General features: G+C 36.6%; 1 protein-coding gene across 1 annotated transcript in view; it reads right to left on the reverse strand.

The window, feature by feature from the left end:
* Window positions 1-16,086, reverse strand: part of LOC110440216 (uncharacterized) — a 30,035-nt gene extending 13,949 nt beyond the window's left edge. Inside the window, exon 1 of the mRNA XM_021481288.3 lies at window positions 15,851-16,086. The gene's annotated coding sequence lies outside the window, so the exon portion shown is untranslated. The remainder of the gene's footprint in view (window positions 1-15,850) is intronic.
* Window positions 16,087-16,867: the final 781 nt, after the last annotated feature.

A 16,867-nucleotide genomic window follows, 5' to 3' on the forward strand; every position in this document is an offset into this window, starting at 1 on the left:
TATTTCTGAAAGCAAAACAATATATTTTAAAAGCTTCTTGTATATAAGATATTAAAGTTATTAAAATAAGACTAAAAAGTAGGTAAGAAAAAAAAATATGTATGTATACACACACACACACTTTTTTTTCTAGTGAAGTAAGCCCATTTTAACTTGGAACTGTTAATTTGACTTAATCTTATAATTAAGTACACAGTTCATTTACGTAATTTTTAAGCCAGCAAGCTGACTCACATTTTTTAAAGTCACTATTAAAGTCAACTAATTGCTTTAAGAAAGCAAACCCTCCCACATGAAAATTATACTATAGCAATTATTAGGTTTAGGTTTAGGGGTAGGGCTCACAATGTTTGGATTACATTTATGAACAGGTTCTGGATGAAAAAAAGATGTTAATCCTGGATGGCATCCCAGGCAAAAAAAAAAAAAAAAAAAAGGACTTGCCCTGTAGCTTTTGTATGTTACGAATTATAAATATGTGTGCATCAATACTGTGTTTTTACTGCATTTTCTGAATTTTATTTGGTATTATAATTTTAGGTATTACAGCAGGACTGCCCGGTTTGCCAGATGGCCAGTCCACCCCTGCCTCTGAATGTATTATTTTTGAAACTGATCTGGCTTCATATTTTTGAGACTAGACATTTTTGAGACATACAGTTAAAACCAGAAGTTTACATATGCTGTATAAAAAGGCACATAACCATTAAAAAAAGTCAGATGTTACTGTGACTAAACTTTTTCTCTTTTAGGCAAATTAGGATTCTCAAATGTGTTTCTGTTCTGCTTAATAGCAGAATAATGAGAGGGTTATTTATTGAGAAATTGTTATGACTTTTCTTGAAAGTCAAGTTTACCTACAATTAGTATATTCTGCCTCTGAATAAGCTCAGATGATGATGTCAAGGTTTTGGAAGTTTCTGATTGGCTAATTGACAACATTTGATTTAATTGGAGGCACAGCTGTAGAATAGTATTGAAGGAAAACCTCAAACACACTGCTTCCTTGTGTGACAACATGGGAAAATCAACAAGCCAGAATACAATTTGCTAAATTACATTAATAATAATTTTTGGAGACATGTCCTGTGGTCTGATGGAACTAAGACTGAACTGTTTGGCAATAATGACCAGTGTTACACTTTGAGGACAAAGGGGAAAGCTTACAAGCCTAGGAACACCATCCCAACTGTGAAGTATGGGGGTGGCAGCATCATGTTGTGGGGCTGTTTTGCTGCAGGAGGGACTGGTCCACTTCACAGCATAGATGGCATCATGAAGAAAGAACATTGTGTAGAAATACTGAAGCAACATCTCAAGACATCAGCCAGGAAATTAAAACTTGGCCACAAATGGGTCTTCCAAACAGACCATGACCCTAAGCATACTGCCAAATTAGTTAAAATGTGCTTTAAGGACAACAGAGTGAATGTTTTGGAGTGGCCATCACAAAGCCCTGATGTCAGTCCTGTAGAAAACTTGTGGCCAGATTTGAAAAAGCTTGTGCGAGCAAGACAGCCAACAAATCTGAATGGGCCAAAATTTCTGCAAACTATTGTGAGCAGCTTGTGGAAGGATACCCAAAACATTTGACCAAAGTTATACAGTTTAAAAGCAAAGCTAACAAATACCAAAAAAATGTGTGTAAACTTTTGACTGTCTAGAAATTAATAAAAAATTCTCATTATTCTGGCATTTAGCAAATGTAAATCATTTAGGTAATCCTAACAGACCTAAAATAGTAAACGTTTAGTATTATTTACCATCAGACATTTTAAAAAAATGATTATGTTCCTTTTTTTGGAGTGTATGTAAACTTCTGGTTTCAATTGTACTTGTGTTAAAAGAAACAACATATCTGTGCACAAATACTCATGTAGCTCAAGCTTCGGTTTCTACTAACATGTAATCAGTACAAAAATTGTAATGCTGACAAAAATGCCAAATACCCAAGTTTTAGCATGTCCTGTGGACATCCACATGAGAAAAACAGATGTCTTTATGTGATACACCCTGTAACTGCCTGTGTGTATGTGTTTACAGCGAGCGACAGATCTCAAACAATGACCAGAATGCTCACTGATTACAATGCAGGAGTTCAAAGAAATGCTTGTTATTTGAGAACTGCCAAATAACACAGTCAGTCTTTGTCGAAATATAGTGGAACAGGAGACCCCCGCTGAATATTCAAGTTAAACAAGCCATTTTACTGATGTCATTTCTGTCTTGTTTTGTTTGCGGACTGGCATTGTCCATTTACGAGAGGATTTTATAACACTGCCAAGAGCATTTTACTACCTGATCAAGTGGACAATCTATAGCAGGTTTTTTTTTTTTTTGTCACTTTCCATTTTTCTGCATTTGAGACTTTTAGCATAAATTTAATTTTATATATATATACATATACACTCACTGGCCACTTTATTAGGTACACCTTCTAGTATTGGGTAGGACCCCATTTTACCTTCAGAACTGCCTTTATCCTCCATGGCATAGATTTAACAAGATACTGGAAATATTCCTCAGATATTTTGCTCCAATCTTCAATTGTCCAGTTTTGCTGAGCCTGTGTGAATTGTAGCCTCAGTTTCCTGTTCTTAGCTGACAGGAGCGGCACCCGGTGTGCTCTTCTGCTGCTTTAGCCCATCCGCCTCAACTTTAGATGTGTTGTGTTTTCAGAGATGCTCTTCTGCACATCCCAGTTGTAACGAGTGCTTATTTGAGTTACTGTTGCCTTTCTATCAGCTGGAACCAGTCTGGCCATTCTCCTCTGGCATCAACAAGGCGTTTGCGCCCACAGAACTGCCGCTCACTGGATATTTTCTCTTTTTCGGACCATTCTCTGTAAACCCTAGAGATGGTTGTGCATGCAAATCCCAGTAGATCAGCAGTTTCTGAAATACTCAGACCAGCCTGTCTGGCACCAACAACCATGCCACAGTCAAAGTCACTTAAATCCCCTTTTTCCTCCATTCTGATGCTCAGTTTGAACTGCAGCAGATCGCCTTGACCATGTCTACATGCCTAGATACATTGAGTTGCTACCATGGGATTGGCGGATTAGAAATTTACATTAACAAGCAGTTGGACAGGTGTACCTAATAAAGTGGCCATTGAATGTGTATGTATGTATATATATATATATATATATATATATATATATATATATATATATATATATATATATATATATATATATATATATTTATTTATTTATTTATTTATTATTTTTTACTGAAACATTTACAGTAAATTACTGCCAATTTTGGTTGCAAGTAAGATTGTAAATTTACAAGATCACTGTAAATTAACAATTACAATTGTGTTGTATGTTTTACTGTAAAAACAATTGCAATTATTAATTTACAGTTTACTGGTAAATTTTGTCTTACTGTCAACCAAATTGCCAGTTACTGTAAATTGTACAGTAAACATTTTTAAAATGTACCTGGATGTTGTGTTGAACAAAGCAAGAAATTATTCACCTATTATTTTAACAAAACCAAGAAAATACATAGCTTGAATCTTAAGCTTAAATTGTCAATTATTTTTTTATATCGACCTCCTTTTTTGTTGTTTGTTTTATTTAAATATTTGTTAATTACTAAAAAAACCCAAAAGTGATTCATATTGTAAAAAAATATTATTTCAGTCTGTGTAAAATATCAAGTGTATTCAAAAGCTGATGCTTGTGTGCTTTTTAAAGCTAAAAGGTACAAAGCACTTCTTACATTGACACTTTCTAACAAGAAATCTGATGCCAGTGTTTCTAGGTTTTGGATTTTTGATGTGCATGAGTTGTGTTTTAAGAAATGCCAGTCCAGTTATGCCCTTTTGACAAGCAGGTATTTTCTCAATAACAGATATGAACTGTAAAAGATTGACATGAGAAGACACAAGTGTGTTAATTCAGCAAGCGTGGAAATCAAAATAAGTTTCTCCTTTTTTTATTCCTCTTTTGTTCTTATAAACAGTATTTCTAGTATGTATGATCTCGATCACTTAACAGATAATGCTGTTTCTTATCTCAGTAACTAAGAAAAGATATACGCAAAAGCAAACACACACACACACAAATTCTCCAAAGGCAATGAAGTATAAACATCTGTTCTCCTCATTCACTTGATGCCCACTGACGCTGGCATTATCAGTTTTCTGTAGAAACTCTTGGATATAGATGCAGGATGTTTGGTGTTGCCCCGGAGTGCTGATACCAGTAGAGCCCACTGAGGGGCAGCAGATCCCCATCACTGACCAGCAGGGGACAGTGTTTCTGTTCAGTGTTGCCAGATTGGGCGGTTTTGAATTTGATTGTTCAAAATTTGGGAGGTTTTGAAAAGTTTTTTTTTTTTTTTTACATACAATTTATTTAACAAAACATAACTGTTCCTACTCACTCAGTTAATAGTGACCAATGCATATTGCAAACCGCGTGGGCTCATTCACAAGAGGAGGTGAAGGTGACTTATTTAAAATATTTATATTTCAATAATAAATAAATAAATAAATAAATAAAAATAATAAAAAAATAAATAAAAAATTATATATATATATATATATATATATATATATATATATATATATATATATATATATATATATATATATATATATATATATATATATCCAAATTAAAATCAATAGAAGGAAATAAAAATAATAGTAGGCTACCCTTTGTTATAGCAACTGGGCCCAATGCGTTTTTTTTCTGGTCCTGCTAAAAACTATTTAAAAAAACTAAACAATTTAAAACAAGTGAATATTATTATAATATTATTATTATTTATTAATTTATTTTTATTTAGGCCTACAGTAGTTCGGAAATAATCATGCGAACCAGGTGCTGCTCACAAATGGCTGTCTTTGCTCAGCATCAGGTGCACAACAGCAAGACAAGGCATATATTATCATTGTTATTATTATTATTATTATTATTATTGTTGTTATTATTGTTGTTGTTATTATTATTATTATTATCATTATTATTATATAGGCATGCTTGGAAATTGTTATCTTTGCTCAGCATCAGGTGCACAGCTGCAAGGCATTTGGCAGCGAACTTTGACCTTATTTTAATCACAAACGTCTAATAATACTGCTAATTTACGTTTTCATTTCATTTATGGATACGCGATGAATGTAAGCCTGCTAACTGATCAAATGACAGAATATGTAAAATTAGTTTATATATGTAATTAAATAATAATAATAATTACAAGCCTGGGTGCTGGTCTACAGAGGGCTCTTATTTTGAGGGCTACATCACAAGCTCATATTTGGTTGACCAATCAGAGAAAAATGGGTGTTTTAGCACCGCCTACATGTGTATAATGAATTTTAAAATGGTAATTCCGTTTTTCTACCCTAATTAAAAAGCTGAAAATCTCTTTTTTACGTTTTTTTGTGAGCAAAGGACAAACGGAAAAATGGCCGTTTTCTTTATTTTTCTTGTTTTGTTTGAAAACGGATATGGATTGGATGAAAGATACCCGGATTATAGCCTAATTGAAAAGTGGAAAACGAAGGTAAGGTCTCAGAGGATTTGACTGTATAAGTAGAAGAGTGTGAGTTTCAACCGGACATCACAAGTGCCAAATATCAAAGCATTAATTAACGATCAGATTAGTACTAAAATAGCCCAAAGTGTGCCATGGATTTAAAACTCACTTCACTACACCAACAGAAACCACCAATCGTTGACACAAGACAGGATAGATCTGTTTTCATACTGGTTAAATTACATTCTGACCCCATCAGCCAGATGTCACAGCAGAAGCCGAGACTCATCAGATCAGTGAACCTTTATCGTCCTCCATTGTGAAGTTTTGTGTGAATTACAGTCCCAGTTCGCTGTTCTTATCTCACTGGAGTGTCACAGATATCTCTACTTCTGCAGTACTCTGTTATATCAAGTGGTTATTTGAGTCACTGTTGTCCTTCTGTCAGCTGAAACTGACCTCTGTCATCAACACATTTGTTCGAATGGAACTGGATATTTTCTCTGTCTTTGCACCCTGGAGATGGTTGTGTGTGAAAATCCAAGTACACTGTAAAAATGCTGGGTCCCACACACACACCTAGCCTACACTGTTAGACTTTTAATCGCATTTTTGCTGTAACACACTGGCAGCTGCCAGATACTGTAAATGTAAAGTATTTTCTTAAAAATATCTTTACCACAAATTAATTTTACAGTATAATAACATTACAACACTTTTACTGCAATTTAGTAGTACACTGTTAGACTTTTTTTTACAGTACTATGCTACTGCCGCAATTTCCGTTTACTGTAAAAACATCTTTACCACAAATTAATTTTACAATATAATAACATTACAATTATTTTATTGTAGTTTGTTTTAATTACTGAAAATTAACATTACAGCAAATTTACTGATAGATAAAATAAGCTGCATGCTTTAAATGCACGACTCGAAGGTTTTACTGACATTATTCTTAATTTACAGTGTCTAAAAGAGTGCTGAAAGCTAACATTCATTTAGCTCCAGGTTTAATAAGAGCTAATAACACCAGAGCAGATGCTTTGCAGCAGTTTAATGCCGGCTGTAGCCTGAGGGAGGAGCACCTTTACTGTACGAGCCCAAACTGAAGCACACCGCATAATAATTGGAAAAACCATTCAATACTGATCCAAAGCCATTACAGTAGCGCTTACCTCAGCAAACAGACAGCACAGTCTATTAAACTCACTGTTATTTCATGCCTGTCGAAAACTCAGTCTTGTACTTCGGGTCATGAATGTGTGTGTGTGTGGATGAGCAGAGCCGTTTTAGAGAGGAAAAGCCATTTCTTGTTGGGGGATATTAATCATTTCCTTTGACATCCGCTCGCTGTTTTGAGCTGATTAAACAACACGTGGGTCTTTTTGTGTGGTGTGCTCTGCCAAGATATAAAAACTTAAAGCTGCTGTGTGATCGTAAATATTAAGCACACACTTACACAAAACTGTTGCAGGAGTACTGTACACTGTAAAAAATATAAAAAAAATAAAAGGACTAGGACGTCTAAAAATTAGGTTGCCTTACAATTTTAAGGTAATTATTTTTTTTTTTACAGTAAAGAGAAAAAATAAAAACTCTATTGCAAAAAGTAATTTTCCAGTGTTTACCTTAATTGATTTCAACAGTATATCATTCTATGCACTATTCAGAGAGTGAATTAGTTGTTGTTGTTCTGACACAAAACATGCATTAATTGCATTGACAATTGACTGACATCTGCTTGACGGAGCTTCCTTTTATAAACCACACAGAATGACAGAGAGGGAGACACCAGAGATAAACACAGACAGACACAAAGAAAGAGAGAGAGAGTCCTGCAGTCGGACTCTACTTCTGTTCTTGTTCACAAAGACCGTCACAGTTCAGAGGAAAGTGTCAGAAGAGTTCGGATGATAAGGTGAATCTGCTGAAAAATCTTCTTTTTTTTCTTCATCTTCTGCCCCGAGAACACAGACAGAAGGTGTTAGATGTCCAGCTGAAAGATTCAGCAGTCTGTCAGATGCAAAGTCAGGTGTAATACTTAGAGTTCCTGATGGTTTTTTGAGTATATGCTCAAGTGAATGCAAATAATGGAAAAATATGATGATTTATGATATGAAAACAATCTGTATGAAAGTAACCGTACGTTCACGCCCTATTCACACGGGGCGTCAGCGTCAACGCTTCCCATTCACTTTGAATGGGTGACGTCAGGCGTTGCCGAACTGCATTGTGGATCCGTCGGCGCCGCTTCAGAAGCGTTCCCGTACGTTCACACCGAAAGCGGCGAGAGCGTCAAAGTAGCCGGAAGTCATTCATTTTCAATGAGAGCCGGCGGCAAGGGGCGGCGAGGAGCAGCGTGGCGCGTCTTCGCCGGCGTGAGAGCGTCGAGGAGAGTTGAAATGAAGTCAACTTTATGGTAATAAGGTATGACGCGGTTCGGCGGCAAGCAATCAGAATGAAGACGTCCATCGCTTGATAGCAGTTCAGAGAACACAGACCTGTGAACTTTGGTTCCGACCAAAGTGGTTCCCAAGGGTTTGATTATTGCGGTCGTCGGATTTCCAATTATTTACAATTTTTTCCTAAAGGAACATACATTAAATAAGTTACTGGCGAGTTACTGATGTTCATTAATGATATATAAATTTATCTTAAAAAAGCGGGAATCTCACGCGATGTGACAGTACAAAACAGTACTGCTGCTTCAGGATATTTCAGACATATGGACACATATTGGATAAATAGAGCAAAGCCACACCACACGCAACTTGATTTTCCATTGTTGTATGAATTTGATAAGAAGTGCGCAACATTTTCACGCTAGAAACATGTTTTATGCAGGAATGTAACTGATATGCTGCAACGGCTCCTTTAAATATGAGATCAATGTAGCGAGTTTTGACGCTCTCGCCGCAGGAGCTGAAGGCAGAGAGCGTTGTCGCCGGGGCGGCCAGAGCGACCTTGGACGCTTTCGCCGCTTTCGGTGTGAACGTACGGTAATAGTTCAAAAAACATTGATGACTCAAGAGCTGGCAGAAGTGTTTCTTTCGTGCTTGTCTTGCGAAAGTACTTTGAGATGTAATTCATCAATTTTTCTTCAGCTGAGTCCCTTTATTCATCAGGGGTCGCCACAGTGGAACGAACCACCAACTATTCCAGAATATGTTTTACACACTGGATGACCTTCCAGATGCAACCCAGTACTAGGAAACACCCATACACAATCATTCACTACGGCCAATTAAATTTTTTCAATTCCCCTATAGCTCATGTGTTTGGACGGTGGGGGAAACCGGAGCACTTGGAGAAAACCCACACCAACATGGGGAGAACATGCAAACTCCACACAGAAAAGCCAACTGACACAGCCGGGTCTCGAACCAGCAACCTTCTTGCTGTGAGGTGACAGTGCTAAGCCACTGTGTCGCCCACTTTAATGTCAAATAAATTCAGCTTCAATTTACTCTATTGAATGACTTACTGAAAAATCTGATCAGCTCAGACCTGATGCTGTCTAACATCCCTCACCGTAACTGCGCACATCCATAACACGCTCCTCTGAACCATGATTCACATCCCACTTGTCTGCAGTGCCAACTTTCATTTCCCTCCTCCCTGTACTTCATACCTTAATGGGCATTTATTTTCATTAGGCACCTGTTTGCATTTGACATGAGACGATCTCTTGTTCTCAGTCAATCAGTCAGTCTGATGAGCGAGCAGGAAGACATTCATTCTTTTCTGCTCTAATTTAGTTTTCCAAACAAGATGTCCTCGCCAGCAGTCCTTCGTCAACACACTGTCGTCTGTAAGAGAAATAGCTCATGCAGACACAGCAATAACTCTTGTCTCAATTTATCTCAGTCCTTTTGTTTTACTGTTTATATCAACATGGAAGCGCCTCATGTATAAAAGATCTGCTGGATATTTTGTGCTGGTTTTACGGGCGGGAAGGAAAAGCCTGTCTCGCAATATAAAACATCTAATAGGAATTATTTATTTATTTAGTCTAACACTTTTCAAGCTTTGATCATTAACAACAAACAAAATAGTAGCAACAACAACAAAAAACAGCAACAACAAAAAACAGCAACAACAAAAAACAGCAACAACAGAAAACAGCAACAACAAAAAAGCAACCAAAAACAACAACAGCAACAACAACACAACAACAGCAGCAACAGCAATAAAAAAGCAACAACAACAACAGCAGCAGCAACAATAACACAAAAACAGCAACAACAACACAACAACAGCAGCAACAACAAAAACACCATCAATAACAGCAAAAACAACGCCAAAAACAGCAACAAAAAAACAGCAACAAAAAAACAGCAACAAAATACAGCAACAAAAAAAAGTAACAACAAAAAAGTAACCACAAACAACAACAAAAAAGCAACCAAAAACAACAGCAACAACAACAGCAGCAGCAATAAAAAACAACAACAGCAGAAACAACAACAAAACAACAGCAGCAACAACAACAAAAATAACATCAATAACAGCAAAAACAACGCCAAAAACCTTCATTCATTCATTCATTTTCTTGTCGGCTTGGTCCCTTTATTAATCCGGGGTTGCCACAGGGGAATGAACCGCCAACTTATCCAGCAAGTTTTTTTTTTTTTTTTTTTTTACGCAGCAGATGTCCTTCCAGCCACAACCCATCTCTGGGAAACATCCACACACACATTCACACACACACTCATACAATACGAACAATTTATCCTACCCAATTCACCTGCAGCATGTCTTTGGACTGTGGGGGAAACCGGAGCACCCGGAGGAAACCCACGCGAACACAGGGAGAACATGCAAACTCCACACAGAAACGCCAACTGAGCCGAGGTTCGACCCAGCGACCTTCTTGCCGTGAGGCGACAGCACTACCTACTGCGCCACTGCTTCGCCCTACCCCAAAAACAGCAACACCAAAAACAACAGCAACAACAAAAACAACAGCAACAACAACAGTAGCAGCAAAATCAACAGCAGCAACAACAACAGTAGCAACATCAGCAACTACAACAACAATAACAGCAACAACAACAAAAACCAACAGCAGCAGGAAAAACAACAGCAACAACAAAAAACAACAACAACAACAACAGCAACAAAATAAGCAACAACAGCGACAGCAAAAATAGCAACATCAACATCAGCAGAAAAAACAACAAAAACAACAACAGCAGCAGCAAAAGCAAAAAGCAACAGTAACAACAAAAAACAACAACAGCAGCAGGAAAAACAACACCAACACAAAAACAGCAACAACAAAAACAACAGCAACGTCAACAGCAGCAGCAAAAACAAGAACACAAGAACAGCAACAACAAAAACAGCAGCAACAACAGCAAAAGCAAAAAGCAACAGCAAAAACAATAAAACAACAGCAGCAACAACAACAACAGCAAAAGCAAAAAGCAACAACAGCAGCAACAACAATAGCAACAACAAAAACAACAGCCGCAACAGCAACAGCAACAGCAAAAACAACAGCAACATCAACAGCAGCAACCATAAAAAAACAACAGCAACAACATCAACTACAACAAAAACAGCAACAACAACAAACAAAAAAAAACAACAGCAACAACAACAACAACAGCAAAAGCAAAAAAGCAACAGCAACAACAAAAAACAACACTAGCAACAACAAAAACAACAGCAACAACAACAGCAGCAACCATAAAAAAAACAACAGCAACAACATCAACTACAACAAAAACAGCAACAACAACAAACAAAAAAAAAACAACAGCAACAACAACAACAACAGCAAAAGCAAAAAAGCAACAGCAACAACAAAAAACAACACTAGCAACAACAAAAACAACAGCAACAGCAGCAAAAACAACAGCAACAACAACAGCAGCAACCATAAAAAAAACAACAGCAACAACATCAACTACAACAAAAACAGCAACAACAACAAACAAAAAAAAAACAACAGCAACAACAACAACAACAGCAAAAGCAAAAAAGCAACAGCAACAACAAAAAACAACACTAGCAACAACAAAAACAACAGCAGCAAAAACAACAGCAACAACAGCAGCCGCAACAACAACAGCAGCAGCAAAAACAACAGCAACAACATCAACTACAACAAAAACAGAAACAACAACAAAAAAACAACAGCAACAACAACAACAGCAAAAGCAAAAAAGCAACAGCAACAACAAAAAACAACACTAGCAACAACAAAAACAACAGCAGCAAAAACAACAGCAACAACAGCAGCCGCAACAACAACAGCAACAACAACAAAACAAAAAAACAACAACAGCAGCAACAACAACAACAGCAAAAGCAAAAAAAGCAACAGCAACAACAAAAAACAACACTAGCAACAACAAAAACAACAGCAGCAAAAACAACAGCAACAACAACAGCAACAAACGCAAAAAAACATAATAGATTTATGTCCACTTAATCACATAAACTTATATAAATCTAATCTAATCACCTTTATATTACCCAATTATAATCTATTAATTAACTCAATTGATTTGTGTTAGGACTACATGAAGGAAATGTGTGGAACCATGCATTTCTTTTTTAAGTAATTGCTTTTGTCATCTTGAAAATCTTCTGTCTGTGTTCTTTAATTTCCCTATTGTCTGTACAATCACCAGAAGGTTCCACTTGCTTTTACGCTTTTAGGATTGCAATCTCACACTAATCTGCCTGCGGTTTTCTAAATCTAGCTCTATATAACACGCTTCTCCTCATTTAGAAGCTGTCAAGACTTCTTGGAACATCTCCTGACCATCTGTAAACTCCTCTCTCTGCTGCTTTTTGGGCTCATTTGTTTCCCTCAAACAAGCTCTGCTCAGACGGTGTGTCAGAAAGCGAGAGCACTATCGCCACGGCCTGATGCGCTCGGAAAGTTTTTGTATTTTGTTGTTGTTCAGTCTGAAAATCAAAGCTGTCTGTGTAGAATAGAAGCACTTTGAGACCCGTCTGATCTCCGCAAACATGCGCCCACTTCAAAGCTGACCGCGGGAGAAAGAGTACACCTCTGCATTAGCATAGCAAAGAGACGATACAAAATAATGAACGGAGACTAAATCTGCATTCATGCAATCCGTGCATGTTCAACACAACAGCAGCTTTATGAAATAAAATCAACTAATTGACAACACAATTAGGGTCATGCATGACACACTGAATCTATGCATGTTAATTAAGTGCTTTGCATGTCATAATAACTGTTTTCGCATAAGGAGCGACATGGTGGCTCAGTGGTTAGCACTGTCGCCTAACAGCAAGAAGGTCACTGGTTCGAGCCCCAGCTGGACCAGTTGGCATTTCTGTGTGGAGTTTGCATGTTCTCCCCGTGTTGGCATGTGTTGGCGGTCCACTGTGGTGACCCCTGATGAATAAATAAAGGAAAATGAATTTTCACATATAAGATTATAGCATTTCATATGAGAATATGAACAAAAAAAAACAGCAATAACAAAAACAACAGCAACCACAACAACAAAAACAACAACAACAATAAAAACAACAGCAACAACAATGAACAATAGCAGCAGCATCACAACTCTAACAACAACAGCAGCAGCAACAGAAACAAAAAACAACATCAGCAAAAACAACAGCAATAATAAACATTTCAACAACAGCAACAGCAACAACAACACCACCACACACAACAACAGCAAAAATAACAACAAAAGCAACAACATTAGCAAAAACAACAGCAACAATCACAACAGCAGCAACAACAATAAACAACAACAACAGCAAAAAACAACTATGACAACAATAGAAACAGCAACAACAAGAACAACTGCAGCAACAACAACAAATCGAAACAACAACAACAACAACAACAACAACAACAACTGAAAATTGACAACAGCAACAACACCAAAAACAACACTAACAACAACAGTAAACATATACAGCAAGATCAGCAAAAACAACTGTGACAACAACAGAAACAGCAACAACAAGAACAACTGCTGCAGCAACAACAGCAAACCGAAACAACAACAAAACAACAACAACAACAACTCCAATGACAACAGCAACAACACCAAAAACAACACTAACAACAACAGCAACATCACCAAAAACAACACTAACAACAACAGCAACAACACCAAAAACAACGACAGCAACAACACCAAAAACAACACTAACAACAACAGCAACAAAAAAAAACATCAGCAAAGACAACAGCAGCAACAACAATAAACAAAAACAACAACAAGAGCAAAAACAACTGTGACAACAAAAGAAACAGCAGCAACAACAACTGCTGCAGCAACAACAACAAACCAAAACAACAGCAGCAACAACAACAAAAACTCCTATGACAATACCAACAACACCAAAAACAGCGACAACAGCATTATCACCAAAAACAACACTAACAACAACAGTAAACAAATACAACAACATCAGCAAAAACAACAACAACAACAACAACTCCTATGACAACAGCAACAACACCAAAAACAACACTAACAACAACAGTAAACAAATACAACAACATCAGCAAAAACAACAACAACAACAACAACTCCTATGACAACAGCAACAACACCAAAAACAACACTAACAACAACAGCAACAACACCAAAAACAACGACAGCAACAACACCAAAAACAACACTAACAACAACAGCAACAACACCAAAAACAACAGCAAAAAAACAACTATGACAACAACAGAAACAGCAACAACAAGAACTGCTGCAGCAACAACAAATCGAAACAACAGCAACAACAACAACAACTGAAAAATGACAACAGCAACAACACCAAAAACACCAACAGCAAAATAACCAAAAACAACTCTAACAACAACAGTAAACAAATACAGCAACATCAGCAAAAACAACTGTGACAACAACAGCAACAACAACAACAACTGCTGCAGCAACAACAACAAACCAAAACAACAAAACAACAACAACAACAACAACTCCAATGACAACAGCAACAACACCAAAAACAACACTAACAACAACAGCAACAACACCAAAAACAACGACAGCAACAACACCAAAAACAACACTAACAACAACAGCAACAACACCAAAAACAACACTAACAACAACAGCAACAACACCAAAAACAACGACAGCAACAACACCAAAAACAACACTAACAACAACAGCAACAACACCAAAAACAACGACAGCAACAACACCAAAAACAACACTAACAAAAACAGCAACAACACCAAAAACAACGACAGCAACAACACCAAAAACAACACTAACAACAACAGCAACAACACCAAAAACAACACTAACAACAACAGCAACAACACCAAAAACAACGACAGCAACAACACCAAAAACAACACTAACAACAACAGCAACAACACCAAAAACAACGACAGCAACAACACCAAAAACAACACTAACAACAACAGCAACAAAAACAACATCAGCAAAGACAACAGCAGCAGCAACAATAAACAAAAACAACAACAAGAGCAAAAACAACTGTGACAACAAAAGAAACAGCAGCAACAACAACAACAACTGCTGCAGCAACAACAACAAACCGAAACAACAGCAGCAACAACAACAAAAACTCCTATGACAATACCAACAACACCAAAAACAGCGACAACAGCAAACATCACCAAAAACAACACTAACAACAACAGTAAATAAATACAACAACATCAGCAAAAACAACAACAACAACAACAACAACTCCTATGACAACAGCAACAACACCAAAAACAACACTAACAACAACAGCAACAACACCAAAAACAACGACAGCAACAACAGCAACAACACCAAAAACAACACTAACAACAATAGTAAACAAATACAACAACATCAGCAAAAACAACAACAACTCCTATGACAACAGCAACAACACCAAAAACAACAGCAGTAAAAAGCTGTTTAATTTGACACAGAACATCTTGGATGTCACCAGCTTGTGGTCACACGACCTGCTGAATACTACTTTTTTTATTTATCACACATGTACACTGCAAAAAATGCATTTCTTACTTAGATTTTTTTGTCTAGTTTTTAGTCCAAATATCTCACAATTCTTAAATCAAGAAGAATTTTCTAGAAAAATTACCAAAAAATCTAAGTAAGAAAAGCATTTTTGCAGTGTAGTTGGCATAAAAGCCTAAATACATCATGGCATCAAAGGGAAACCTCTGCGAGAGGAAACCAAATCCCATGTCTTTGTAATGAAATGAAGCTAAATTATGTTAATGATGATAAAATGTTCATTTTTTTAACCAATCAACCTTTTAAGTAAATGAGGTGATGCATCTCGCTGCTAAACGTGTTGCTTTTAGAGTGATTGTGTGAGTGTTTGATTAATCTGAATTGACTTACAGGTCTAAAGGCGTTCTGTGAACTCAACCATAACAGGAAAAAGCAGCTCAGAGAGAATATTTCCTAGTTTCCTTCTCAGAATGTTCATAATGTGCAGCTTCAGACGTACAGTTCTGCTGAAGATGATTTGCGATTCTTCTGTAAGTTGATTCATCACAGGTGATTGAGCGGATTAGCGCAGTGACATGAGTTATTCTGCTCTCCGTGTGAAAGCTCTTAATGACTGTGTCTGCCACAGGGACGTGTCCTTAATGAGCAAATGTTTCTCAGGATATATTTACTCTCTCTCTCTTCCTCTATGAAATCCTCCATCGCTCAGATCACTTTGATTTCACTGGTTTCCTGCGTCATACCAGCTAAGCGTATTAAAACTGAACTCCTTTAAGAGGATAAGGTTTATCATCCCATAGAGACAATCAGTCAGCTACAAAAAAGACGACTCTTTGAGTTTTCTTTAGAGTAAATTACTGTATTTCAGATTTATTATGTATGTGCTCAAATAATTTAATACATGAGATTTCAATTCAATCAGAATAAATATGCTTAAGTTTAAGATTTATCACATTTCCTTTAAAGACTTTATAAAAACTCAGCTAATAATTTTATGTCATAAAAACGTTCCCACAACGTTTCCATTAGGTTTTAAAAACGTTGTGTTTGAATGCTCTAATAACGTCCAGGTTTTTTTTGGCGGTTGTACTAACAATATTGTTTGGTTATAAGAACATTATTAAAAAACATATTTAGAACATTTAATTCTCTTATTATATTAATTTTTTAATAATGTTATTTAAAACGTTATTAAATTGTTTCAACAAAAACATAATAATAACGTCCTCATGCTGACACTTTTAGAACGTTAGAATTAATGCTAACATTTTTAAAACATTCCCCCACCAACATAACGATAACGTTTTTTGCTAACGTTTTCATTCATTCATTGTTTTTCGGCTTAGTCGCTTATTTATGAGGGGTCGCCACAGAGGAATAAACCAAATGAACTATCCAATGGAATAA

Source organism: Danio rerio, chromosome 14 (genome assembly GCF_049306965.1).
Source record: "Danio rerio strain Tuebingen ecotype United States chromosome 14, GRCz12tu, whole genome shotgun sequence".
In the NCBI taxonomy this organism is placed as follows: Eukaryota; Metazoa; Chordata; class Actinopteri; order Cypriniformes; family Danionidae; genus Danio; species Danio rerio.